General features: G+C 40.8%; 1 protein-coding gene across 2 annotated transcripts in view; it reads right to left on the bottom strand.

Annotated features, from left to right (window-relative positions):
• The window catches only part of pappaa (pregnancy-associated plasma protein A, pappalysin 1a), a 119052-nt gene that overhangs the window by 6924 nt on the left and 97902 nt on the right, over nt 1-14226 (bottom strand). The window lies entirely within an intron of this gene.

Genomic DNA, 14226 nt, shown 5'->3' with positions numbered 1-14226 from the left:
TGGCCTGTAATTTAAGCTTTTCATCGACCTTCTCAACAATAAAATGATTAATATATCCCTCCAATGCGTAGTTTAGGCCCTTTTGGTTACTTCTCAATGACATCTGATCGTTATGTCCCCAAAAATCATCAATTGCCTCCTGCGAAATGCTGTGTACTGTGACACCTGCCATAGCGCTGGTCACTGAATGTTGATAGTTTATCTGAGTGAGTGGAGGGGGGTGTGGCTTAGCCATAGGTCAATTGCATTAGCAAGAATTAACTGAAGCTGAAGAAAAAAAACAATCAGAGCTGAGGAGTCTCTAATACAGCTGTAAAGTTTGTGACCCGGCCGCCATGTTGAAAAAAGGTGAGCCAAAACCAAGCATTGCCCATGGCGGGAGTAAGTGTTCTCATTTTACAGCTAAACAGTACACCAAAATATGTTTTTTTAAAACATCTGAGGTGAGAAAAAGGCAATGCTGTAACAGAATCATAATTCATATTTGATTAGTACTGCCTAGGTTGACAGTTTGACCGCAGTTAACAAGCACATGGCATGATTTTGCCAAATAGGGCATGCTCCTGGATCAACACCCCACATCACATTCCTGGAACAACACTGCAATCAACCAGTCACAGCCCTCTGTTTTCCACATTTAAGTTAGTACAATTAAACAAAATCCTCAGTAACACTAAACAAAAACCTTGTAAGCTTTTACAGGGTTAGCGGTTTAGCTTGCTAACTAGGTTGGCTATGCTAACGTGTAAACTTGCCGATAGACAAGAATATTAGGGAGCTAGCTTGCTAACTAGGTATGCTATGCTAACAGGAAAGCTTGATAATAGGCAAAAATATTGTTCATTAACATAAAGAATAAGGATAATGACATTTTGCAGTTGCAAAGACCTGCAAAGGACACCTTTTTCCCTCCTTTTTAATATCCTATTCATTTTTTTTTTCTTTTTTGCAAGATTGTGGTGCTTGTATTGATGAAGGGATATCATTGCAATGTTGGTGCCGGATAATTTGTATGTAGAACCATCATCATCATCTCTATCCTGCATAATTTGTTTGATACAAGACCATCATTGTCACGTTGACCCTGGATAATTTGTTTAAGTTGATACAAGACCATCATCGTCATATTGACCCTGGATAATTTGTTTAAGCTGATACAAGACCATCATCGTCACATTGACCCTGGATAATTTGTTTAAGTTGATACAAGACCATCATTGTCATGTTGACCCTGGATAATTTGTTTATGTTGGTACAGGACCATCATCATCACTTTGATTCTGGGTAAGTTGTTTATTGACCCAGGACCATCATCGGCATTTTGATACTGAATAGAATCACTGATGTTGATCCAGGACCATCACTGCTATGTACTGTATGTAAAAGTCAACACAAACAAATTATGCAGAATCATTGTGATGATGATGATGATGATGATGGTCCTGGATAAACCCAACCAAACCTATCCAGGATCAACATGAAAAAAGGAAGGAAAATGTATTAACTGCAGGAATTTGCGACCAAAAAATGCTATTATCCTTACTCTTTGTTAGTGAACAATATTCTAACCTATTGGCAAGCTTACTTAGCATAGCCTACCTACTTAGCAAGCTAACTTGCTAACCCTGCAGTAGCTTGCAAGGTTTTTGTCCAATGTTACTGAGGATTTTGTTACAGTTGTTAATATATAATATTTCTAGTGGGCATACACATCACCTCGCTTTCCCCATTTTTCCCGTTGTCAGTTATACACACACAGACACACACACACAAGCTAGCTCATTCTCTTTCTCTCTCCTCGTAGCTGATGTAGACCAGATTCTTGCAAATATCAAACAGGTTTGAAATTCAATCGGTGTGGTTCTCATTAGGCCATTTGTCTCATTTGTAGTGGGTACACAAACTCTGTGTACACAGTGTACCTAAACTTGGATCTGAACTGTCAGGCACTGAAACCTCCATGGTGTTGCTAATAATGTGGTATCAATTTAGAATGACAAAAGATGAAAACATAGTGTTGGTGGTGTGCAGCTGCAAGAAAATAAAGGACACCTGCCAGCCAGTAAGAAAGATTATTGTCAGGGTATAGATGTATGTGACACTATTATGTCCTTTAAGGCCATGAGTCTACTTTAAGTCCTAGTTGGAAATGTTATGGTGCATATAGCGTTCATAGAAGACCCATAACATATCACGAGAGAAACTGATATCTCAGTTCCTCTGATTATCTGATGTCAAAGTGAACTGTAGGTGAAAATAGCACCGGAAGATCATTGGCCATCGCCCCTAGCGTTTGATGTCACAGGATAACGTTGGCAATGCGTCACCAGCACCAGCTGCTGCTGCCTTGTCTGCTTGCCTCTCAGGGGGCCTGCTTCAGCTGTTTGGGTACACAAAATGTGTCCAGGCCAAACAAGGAACACATGTGGTCCAAGTCATGGAAGGCAGGCTGCAGACCAAGGGCATGTCTGCAATTGTGTCCTGGTGGCTTATCAGATCAATCTGTGGGGGCCTGCGGTGTCGCTTTTTCTTGTTAGGTCTGAGTGGTATTGCCGCTTTTGCACAATGGATCTCTGTATATAATGTAAATGTAACAACAATACTGGCCACTGGAACCAACACAGATACTAAGCTGACAGCATGCCTCATGCCAAAGACAGCAATTAGTTCAATGCTATTAGTGAAAGCTGTCTGGCTGCTATGGGAGGAGTCGTTTCCAGGGGAGGGTCATGGGGCTATTATCTGAATATGGAGAAGCTGCTGTATAATTACCCAGACTACTACTGTAATGCCATCAAACAAATTGCATCATAAGCTAATACTATCTGGGAGGGTAAGTCAGGTAATTACTAAATGCATTAGCATTAGAATGAGAAAGAAATGAGAATTTCCCATCCACTAAAAGATGCATCCATAACAATAGTGTTCATTATACTGCTCACCATCAATGTCAAATATTGAAGCTGACTCACTTCCTAAGTGGTTGAGTAAACATGTTTATCCAAATTCATGTGTGACAGATTGTGTATGACTAAGGCTAATTGTTTTCTTTTTCGTTTTTTAAATGATTTTCACATAAAAATACCTTTTAAACTGATTTTGATCTTGATGAATACAAGAACTAAGCCCATTTTCAAATGCCATACGTGCTTTTCCTATGGTCTAAGACAGTCTAAAAATATGAGTAAACATGAACTCTCCACCAAATCCAAAAATTAGAGTGCTAAAACTCAAATCTGTGATGTCATCGACTGTAAAGTCTGGAACTGCTCCTCAGACATAGAACTGGGACAGATGTTCTAGATGCCCCTGAGAGCACCCAGGGTAATGTTCTGAGTATATGGGTACACTTTCTGTTCCATAACTGAGAACACTACAATAGAATAAAGCTCATTTGGGTATAAATAAGAAAACAAACATTCTTTGGGTCCATAAAATCAGCAGCTCCAGAGTAATCACAAGTTTGAGACTTACTTCTTTGGTCTCTGGCTTTGAGAGAGAGTGGCTCATCTTCACATATATTGATTGCACTTTCCTATGCCATGGATAAAACATATTGGAGTTCTTAATTCAGGTGGTGTCCCCCTTTAATGTTCTAATCTATGTTAAGGTTGCTGTGTTTCCCAATAAAAAAAGATTCAGACCATGATTAAAAAAGTTCCTCAGCTTAGAAAATTTTCCAATAATAGAAAGTGAAGAGAGGTATGTGTAGAAATGAAGAATAAGCAGCTGATTATGAATCTCTGATCCTGTTTCTAAAAAAATAGTTAAAACTACTGAGCACTGTTTTGCAAATAGGATATATATATGAAGTTATCTAAAATTGGATTTTCTAAGATTTTTAAGAAACAAAACAAACAACAACAAAAAAATAATGAGCCCTTTTTACAACTTATCTCTTTCTTTGAATTTTGCTTTGAATAGCGCTGTAAAGTAAAGGTAAAATGTTATAGTTGGTGGTAAATGCAACACACAGGAAACACCACCAATAGTTTGTGAGAGTGAAGGAGTTGTAGACAGCAGGTCTGTGGAATGACATGGGGGAGCATGCTAGTCACTGAGGAGCAGTGACGCAGGCTCCCCTTTGAAATAGGGTATAAAATAAGTTGTTTGTGTGTGTGTTGGGGGGTGGGGGGTTCCTAATGTGAGGGCCAGGTGGGCAGTGCCCAGACTCCTCTGAGAAAATGAGGCCTACATGTGACGACTTTACAAGCCGAGGGCCGGACACACTTCAGAAACAGCTGTCAACCGCATGAACAGTGTTTCCTCTGTGGCACTCTGAAGCCAAGAACACGGGGCTCCTCGCTCCCACCTGACTCCTTCTCAGTTTAATTACACTATCTCTCTGTTTCACACTTTCACTTTGTCTTCTCTGCAGTCTCCACCTTACTTTACCTTGCTTTATTACTCCACTCTCTTGCGGCACACATCCCCACTACCCCTCCCATTACACCTCACTTCCCTTCCAAGGCCACTTTTGTTTATCTCTCTATCTAGAGAATGATGGTGGGTGGCAAATTTGACATGGTTTCCTTTGACCTTGACCTCCAGGGTGGCTGGGCCAGCTGCCACATCTGGCCCTGACTTGAGGTTCTCTCAGGGTGGCTGGGAAATGGGACTGACTGGCCTTGTGGGCCTGGGGGCCCTCATGCTGCCCCATGTCCCAGGGCTGGAGGAGGGCTGGGGGAGGACACCCACTAACAGCAACATGAAAGCCCTTCTGAAGAACGCAGACCTTGTCAGAGCCCCATCCTTCCATCTCAGGAACAGGTCAAAATAACACAGAGTTCCTCTCATTTCTGTGTGTGCAGTATGTGCGTGTCAGCCTGTGCTTAAAGCGAAGAAAGTGTGTAAGGGGCACAAGCCTAGGGATCTAGGGATGCATAACACACCTTTGATTAGCCAATAACAGTTGGTATTAGAGTGAATTATGACTAGCAACTTTTTTGTCACTTTTCAAAAAAATATTAACAAAGATTTTAGATTTTAGAATAAAGTACAACTTTGCTTTCTTCTAAAGTTTTTTTTTTAAAATAAATAAATATATATCTATAAATCCAGAATGCAAGCATTTCTTTCTACAAGAGTAAGAGAACGAACAATATAAAAAACTGCAAAGCAAATGGTACGCATAGAAACACACAGTGAGCTGTGCTTTGGCTGACTAACATGGCGTGTCACAAGTTAAAATCAAATGTTAAATAAATCAGTCACTGAAATCACTGAGCCAAGTGTGATGACTGACAAAAAATTCTATAGTCTTTGACGATAAAACCTTAGCTGTAAAACCTGTACAAAATGTGGACAACTGTTCAACAACCGACAACTGCAACTGTTCAAGATGGAGTCAAAAAATTTAATAGGTGTGTAGTTGAGATCAAAATGAAGGCAGAGTTCAAAGATGGGTGTGGTCCCAGCAAGGGCACTGGAAGTAGGAGGGTAAGAAGTAGAAAAGGGGTAATTGGCCCCGTCACTTTATGCCCCTGGTCGACATTTGATTTAAGTCAACCTGGCCTCACTCTGAAGTTGTCAAAATCTGGCACTTTGGCACTTATGGCATCAGACACTGACAAAAAAGGCATTCTTTAATGTCAGCATATTATGTGGCTGGTCGCCATTATAGGTTAATGGCGCTCAACAGCGCCAGGATGAAACCCCGTGGGACACAAATGACGAAAGTTATAGAAGGGCAGGTGGATGGGTCCAACACACACGGACTTTCACCCTGGAGAGCAGTTTTTACGTCCTGTAAGATTGTTAAGCCCAACCCAGTTCCTCTTTCCTAAACCCAACCACGTGCATTTGTTGTTAAAGGCAAAAAAACCCCATCAATTTGTGCTGTTTTACCAATGTAGTGTGTTTATTTTGAAAGAGACTGTATGTAAATGATAAATTTCCTGTGAAAACGGAAGTGTATTTTGAAAGAAGAACTTGGTGTCCCATGTGACGAGGTCGGAGTGAAAATGTGTTGTTTAAGTCGCTGATTGCTGTATCACGCCTGAAATTATCAGATGGTCTCTGATTAATACAGTTTTATAGTTTTTTAATACAGTTTTAATACTGCCACCTTTATTCATCATGAATTTTCTCAATTTTTGATTCTTTGTACCCCAGAGGGATACAAGACAAAAGTTGTCTTTATGAATTCTGAATGTAACACAAAGTGAGTAACTGATCTAAATGGTCATTTGGGGGGTGAAGTAACTATTTCATTAACTTGTTGGCATTACAGAAACCAGCAAAATAAACAAGTTGCCCATGTCAACTGTCGGTTTAATTGTTAAGCGAAGTGTCGTTAATAAGTTAATAAATTCTGGCTAATGTTTGATTCATCTTCTTTCATATTCACTTCAGAACTTCAGAGAGACCGTTATCGCCATCCATGCTAATTCTTGTTACGTCTGACTCTTTACCACAGCCCCATTCTCTGTTTGAGAAAGAACGCAAACTGAAAAACAGGAAGTAACACTGGCTGGGGTGGGGCTTTAATGGATATGATTAGGACAGAGAAAGTGCAAGTTAAGAAAAAAATAACACATAACTGAGTCTGGCAAAATAAGTGCGAGCACTTGGCATCAGCAAACAGCCAAAAAAGGTACTTAAACCCCGCAACCTCACCCCCACCCAACTTTGCTCAGCTGTGTAGAAAAGCCCTCTGCTCCTCCCTTCACATTATCCTTCCTTCCCCTCTCACTCAGATGCATTTTGCCCCCTCCACCCTTTGGCCTCACCCTACTCCCCACATACAGATACAGAAAAGCTGTGAATAACGGGAGCTATGGCATGCTGCTGCTTATTCAGTGATTTGCCAGGAGCATTACATGATAGTGGCAAGAAGCATATTAAGGTAAGAAAGCAACGGTTACTGCCATGACCAAAAAAATCCCTCTACAGCATGTGGGGGCGCCTGCTCCTATCTATACCTCTGCCCCTTCCTCCCTTTTAACTGCCCTGACAGAGCCTTGGCAACGGGAAATAAAGTAGCTGCCCTCAGACATTTAAAAAATAAAGAGCTGTTGCTGGCATGTGCTTTTGGCATCCTGTTATGTGAATATTTGATGTAGACCATGTTAAGGCTGAAAATTAGAGAAAAAAAACAACCTATTATTCACCACTGATAAACATCATACAATCCATCCAAAACTATGTCTCTGTAATATTTCCAAAAGATGGACTGTTAAAACTGTGATTTATTTGGATTGTATAGAAATAAATTAAATGTAAATCTGGGAACAGCCAAAAAATCAGAGAACCACAGAGACAGGGAGGTTAAGTGGTCAGCTGTGGCTATCACGGACCATCAGCTAAGACACAAACATCAATCATGACACATAGCAAGTCACGTATTGAGCATTCTTGTGCCAGACTGAGAGTTGTAAACAGGGGTGAGGAACTAGGAAGAATCTCAGCGCTTACACAAGACCTCACCACCAACGCAGACAGAAAAAAACCTACAGGCACATTTAGAAAAAGTTGTTTTAAAGAGGCCAAGCCGTATAACTATATAATCGGTGCCCTCTGCGTACTGCTTCCAGCATCCAGGAAAGGAATTCCTTCCAAACTAGGGAGGGGGGGAACAAGGGGGGACCTACAAAAGCGTCTTGCGCAGGCAACCCTCAGAAAGGCATACTCCGTTCCCTTTCCTCCTCTCCTCCCAGCCTCTCCGAATTCAGCCAACAGCTTGCAACTATTAAGGGGAGATCCTGTGGTGACCTTACGTGCAGCCAGTCCTTGCACCTTCAAAGCTCCTGGGATGGAATAATGCACAGCAAGTCATCCAGAACTCCTTAATACACAAATCTCTACCAAAATAAAAGACAAGAGCAGCTTTTGCTGGGAAGGGGAATGAAAGTAAATGAGCAGTTGAGCGCCATTGCTTTTCACAGCACTGCTCCTTTTTCCTTTTCTATTCAGCTCTTATCAGGATTAAAGTCTAAATTGAAAGGAAAAAAAAGAGAAGCAGGGGAAACCTGGAAAACTTTAATAACTGATAATAACCTAATTCCTACAATACCAGTTAAGCTTGTTTGGAAAGACTAGGAATTGCCCAATTGTTGTATCTGGAAGAAATTTTATTACATTCCAGAAATTATGATTTTTCATATTGGACCATTGAATCATTCCAGATTGGAGAGGCATCGCGTTTGATGTTGGGGAACATAATAATAAACAGTCATGCAACTGCTGTAAAGAAGTCACTTAAGCATCTTCTGCTGAGGAGGAGTGAGCAGATGTTTTCATCGGTGTGCTGCGTGTCCTCCATCAGTGAATTGGAATCATAATGGCTTTATGAACAGTTGGTCTGAGGTCACAAGGTAAACAAGTGAGGCAGATTAAGAGTTTTTTTTCTCTCTTTAGACAGAATAAAAGCACAAAAGGATATATAACACTGGATGATGAGGGAGAATTAAACTCTCTTGTAAAATTTAATTTCGCCATGTGCTTTTGCTTTCGCATCATTACCAAAGATCAGAAGGAAACAGTACATGTCAAAGGTTTTGGCAGAGGAACACATGAGAGGTGTGTCTGCATGTGTGGATAATATTGTTCTCACATGCTGTGTCACAACACACCAGAGACACCGGCACTGAGTCACCTGACCTCTGTGCATAACAACCAGCGGTTGGTGTGTCTGTTCATGTGCTATAATGTGTTTGTGTGAGTGTGTATGTGAGAGTGTGAGGGAGAGTGAATGAATGGGTGGTTTATCCCACTTAAAGGGACACTTCACCCCAAAAATCAAAATGCATATTTTTTTCTCTTGTAGTTCTATTTATCTATCTAGATTGTTTTGGTGTGAGTTGCCGAGTGTTGGAGATATCAGCTGTAGAGATGTCTGCCTTCTCTCCAGCAGAATGGAACTAGATGGCACTCGGTTTGTGGTGCTCAAAGCGCCAAAAAAATATATTTCAAAAGCTCAACAGCAATGTCTCTTCACAGAAATCATGACACGGCTACTCAACATAATCCACAGACTTTGCTGTGAGACGTTTGATGTAGGAACTAATTTTTTTCTAATGAAATACACCAGCCAACTGTATCACCATGCAGAAGGAAGAGTGCATCTACTCATGACTGAAAGGCCAATGCTTGTGACAGTGTGAGAGGTAAACATTAATGGCGTCCTCCTCTATTGGGCTGTAAAATTAGCTGGCTCAGTGGTTATAGTTAAGGTAGCAGTAGCTGAACGCTTCCCTCCATAAATTTGTGTTTGCTGCAGTTGAGCAGGCCCCTTAAATATGCTGTAGGAAAACAAAATGTTATTTGTCTGTGTTAAAAAGAAAATGCTAGCGGCAATAAGTACAAATAGTTCATTTGACATCAAATGACCTCCTCTATGACAACAGAATCTGTAACAACACAATCTGTGTTCAGGAACAGAGACAAAGTCGTCACTTGTGGTTAGGAGAAGAACATTGATTTCCTGCTATAAAGGAGAGCACTGCCTGTCTTTGTCACCCACGAGTGTGTTACTCGGCAGCTCAGAGGAGAGAGACTGTCACAAATGAGTTACAGACTCCTTTTGTCATATATTGTGTCATTTTTTGTTTTGTTTTTGGAGGTTTTTATGCAACTCCATCCTTGGCCGCGTGCCACGCATGTGTTGAGTTTGGGGAAAATCAGAATCAGGTGCAAAATACCCTGTTTCTGTTTTGACTGAACTGATCAAATAGGGATGACTATGAGGATAAGCTTTGCCCAACAGCAATAAACAACTAAATCCAAATGCCTAACTAAAAGCGAGTACCAAAACGATAATAAGGGGGAGGAAATTTTAAATGTGGATGAAAAAATATCAAAGTAATACAACAAGAAGATGAAGTTGTCCGGCTAATAAATCAAAAACGGACATTCAGGTTAATTTGAGTTTCATTCACGTACATTGGCCAAAGCATTAGCCAACATGTGTGTGCAAGCAGGCAGCATCAATTAGGCAATGGGCTCACAAACTAACAAGCAAAAGGGATTATATCAAACATCTGGCTTTCCTCTGTTCCCATATCACTCTCACATATCAGCTTAATTCCTTAGTGTTTCCTTTTTGTTTCTCACCCACAGTTACTTTCCTCGCCCCCTCGCTCCTGGCAGCCAATAAATCAAATTATGATTGGTTATTTCGGAGCAATTTTTCGTATCTTTCCGAATAGTTTCCAGGGGACCTGCTAGTGGAAAACACCAGCCAGACTGTTTTCTTCAAATAATGCCTTCCAGTAGAATTTGGACAAGCAGCCCGGAGTTCTTGAGCCCAGCTACAGTATGATACTTACTGTATCATACTTACTGTAGCAGCTCTCTGAATGTTTCAGTAGTTGGAACAGAACTGCTCCTCACCCCATTCGTCTTTGCTGGCGTGACAGAAGTTAGTACCAAGTAGGTAATTTGAACCCCCATTTGCCTGTAGTTATTATTTCAGCGAACTGCTAACACCTGTTTTGCAGACACTACTATTGACCATCGGCATGTAGCATCCTTGGCTTGGAAATACAGCAGCAGTAAACCTGGGCCAGATTCCGCCGCAAGGAATAAAAGCCAACTGAAATCACATTTAGTCATGCCTTAATGCAGTAAATGTAATGTAAACATGTTTTTTTAATTTATTGTCAACTGTTTTTTATTATTAAAAGGAAGGAAAATAGCTTGAAAGAAATACTCCTCTTCCTCTCAGCCACTGGATTGGTGTGTCCGTGTTTGATTGACAACGGCTGGCAGGCTGAGCCCCAGCAGGGGAAGAGGAGAAAAGGTAAAATTTTGTTATTTTTCTGTAGCCTGCAAACTGACATCAGCAGTGCACTTTTCACTGGTAAAAATTTGTGTGACAACTCATTCACAAAAAAACAAGGTGATCGTCAAGATGGGTTTTACAGAACATGCTGTTGCAGAAGAAAATTGTACAAACATGGACTTTAATTTTACTTGGACTCAAAAGTCCAGTGTGTAGGATTTAGAGGTATTTAGAGGTGAGGTTTCAGAACTGAAACATCTTCCATGTGTCAGGCATATAGGAGAACAGGTCCTGCTCCTTTTGGAAATTTTAAGCGTATCACCACATGTGACGTTGCGGGCACCAGCCCTTCATCAGACATGAGCCTCGAATACCACATGAGGTAAAAATAATGTCATCATGACAGGCAAATTCAATGTGAAATTGTAGAAGAATATATTTTTATAATTCATATATTTTCTTAACATTTTTTGGATTTTTTTTGTGGTATTTCTCATTGAGTATTTTTGTAGTATTAGAGGCACCTCTATTTAACAAAGAAAATGAATAATTAAAAAAAAATATATATAGTATGTATATATTTATATAGCTACACGTGTTATCGCCTGATCTGTTGGGCGACCACCATTGGTTGTATATATAGAGGTGTGTCTCCTTATCTTGTTCACGTCTGATGAAGGGCTGGTGCCCGCAACGTCACATGTGGTGATACGATTAAAATTTCCAGAAGGCACAGTTTCTGGTGTGCAGACCTGTTTTTGTATTTTTGTATTTGTTCTTCTGTCCAGCACCCAGTATTTATCGTTTATGGATGTGTGTGCTGGGTTTTTTTGGAGCCTCAGGCATATAGGAGAACTATGGTGGCCAACATGAAAACACGAAGGGAACCATCTACAGCCAGTATTTGATTTGTTCATTCTGGGCTTGGAAGAAGGCCCACTCCATTTGTAGATATAAACAGCTCATTCTACGGTAACAAAAACACAACAACTGTTATTTTCAGGTGATTATAAACTACTGAGAACATAGTTATGAATATGATATACTATTTCTGCCAATAGATGCCCCTAAGTCTTACACACTGGACCTTTCAACGCTAATCTAAGACTAAGGACGATATATCTGTTTAAATGTGTTTTTAATTTTGGACTAGCTTCAACCTCCTTTTAGGAAGTGGACCAAAATGTCAAAACCATCCAGGAATTTCATTATTAAACTATAGATTTCTCACTTGACACCCAAGGATAAGATAGTTAAACTGACCGTGCCCTCCTTTGATGTACGACATAACAAATCCTAACTCTTTACAAGATCAATGGCCTGCTCTGCTCTCACCAAGCTCAACCTCTTGTTGCTGCAGTAATTCAATTGAGGCTATCCCCCCACTGGGGTCTGTCAGTAAAAGTGAGTTATGCAAGTTCTCACTGAGCCCCTGCACTGGACTGGGGCCAGAAGATGTAGAGATGAGATAGCGTCAGTCAACAACAGCGAAACCACTTCAGGAGTGAGGTCACTTCCCAGCGGGCTGCTCACCGACTTTCCTGCTGCTATTGAACTTAGGATACAATACCTTACATCAAATACTGAAGTTAAGAATAGAGGACGAAAACAAATCATGGACCTCTGGACCTCTTTCTAGCTAGAGATAAGTTAGGAATGTTAATCGCCAAGTAGCACAGTGCAATCTAACATATGAGGAGAGGTTGTTTGGCAAAATTAGTTCAGGGCAAATCAGCTTTAAGAGGCCAAACATCTAGTAAATTATGAGAACTGCAAAAGTCTAAGTGATACAAATAAGTGTACAAATCTGCCTTGATGGTAATTTACTTGTACCACAATTTATCTGTCACATTACCAGAGGCATGGTAGATGACTGAGTAAAATTATTGTATTTTTGTGTATTACATATTTCTAGGAATAATGCAGGCTCTTGTTGAAAGTGCATGTGGGACTTAGTGCGCATTTTGTAATTGGAGGCTTTGCAACAGGATAGAAGCCATTTCACAGAAGGTTGAAGATTAAATATTGTTATCAATAAGTATGTAGTTTTTCCTTATGACGGGCACTAACTTCAATGAATACATTGCATAAAACAGAGACGTGAGGTGTAAATGCCTCTCTCTTAAGGCTGCTAGCTAGTCCTTTGTAATTATAATTGTTTAAAGTCCAACTGAAATCAGTTAAATCTTTTTAGTGTGTTTATTTTCATAAAATTTCGGTATAAATGTTTGGTGCTTAATTAATTGGTATTGGGCAGCCAAAATGTCTGGCTTTCCTCTTCTGGGTTCCGCCTACTGCCCCAGGAAAGATCCATTGAGACAAGTCATGTGACACATTGGAGACTCCATGTGACTCTTTAGATCATAATACAGTCTTTTAGAGCAGCAGATACAAGCTCGGCAAACAGAAATACGATAGAGAACTTCGGATTCTGGCAGTAATCATGTGCTTGGAAAGTTTTGCACAGTTAAAACTAGCAAAAAATGTCACAGCGGTCAGTGTTGGATTTCTTTTGAAGTGCAGAGTAAAAAGGACAAATGCACCAAATGGTACATCCATCCATCCATCCATCCATCCATCCATCCATTTTCATCCGCTTATCCGGAGCCAGGTTGCAGAGGCAGCAGGCCAAGCAAAGTACCCCAGACCTCCCAGACCAGATGAGATATGTAATCCCTCCAGCACATTCTGGGTCTACCCCAGGGCCTCCTACCAGTGGGACGTGCCCAGAACACCTTCAGCAGAGGCGCCCAGGAGGCATCCTGATAAGATGCCCGAACCACCTCAACTGACCCCTTTCGATGCGAGGGAGCAGCGGCTATACTCCGAGCTTCCTCCAGATGTCTGAGCTACTTGTCCTATATCTAAGGCTGAGCCCAGCCACTCCATGGAGGAAACTCATTTCAGCCGCTTGTATCCGCGACTTCATTCTTTTGGTCACTACCCAAATCTCATGACCACAGGTGAGGGTTGGGATGTAGATGGACCAGTAAATTGAAAGCTTCGGGCTCAGCTATCGCTTCACCATGACGGTCCAGCACAGCGCCTGCATCACTGCAGAAGCCACACCAAACGGTACAGTAAAAGAAAATTTGTTGCGGGTAAAAAATTTTGGTGCATGGAGTTCAATGCACCAGTGCATGTTCACAGAAAAAAAGGATTTTAAGACCAGTACTACTTCTCCTCGAGGGTACTTGGAGGTACACTTGGGTGCTTCTCATAGGAAAACAATGTGGATGTGACCATTTAAAAAAAACCTGTTCCTCTACCAAAGGCCATGCCTTGGTCAATCTGTTGCCAATGTTTTTACAGACAAAGGTTTAACTAAGGAACAAATAATAAACATCAAAGAAGCCGTCTCTGGAAAAATGTTGTTAGCCAGGAAAGAAACATGATTATTCCTGTCCTCACGTTGAGGGATCCAAAACATCCATGAAAACCTGTGTGAAGATGGACCGGAAGCAATCATGGGAACTTTGATTATAAAATGGAAGATAGTGAGA

The sequence above is a fragment of the Epinephelus moara genome, chromosome 9, assembly GCF_006386435.1.
Source record: "Epinephelus moara isolate mb chromosome 9, YSFRI_EMoa_1.0, whole genome shotgun sequence".
Taxonomy (NCBI): Eukaryota; Metazoa; Chordata; class Actinopteri; order Perciformes; family Serranidae; genus Epinephelus; species Epinephelus moara.
The sequence above is the reverse complement of the archived record's forward strand: the minus strand, read 5'-3'. Positions and strand labels throughout refer to the sequence as shown.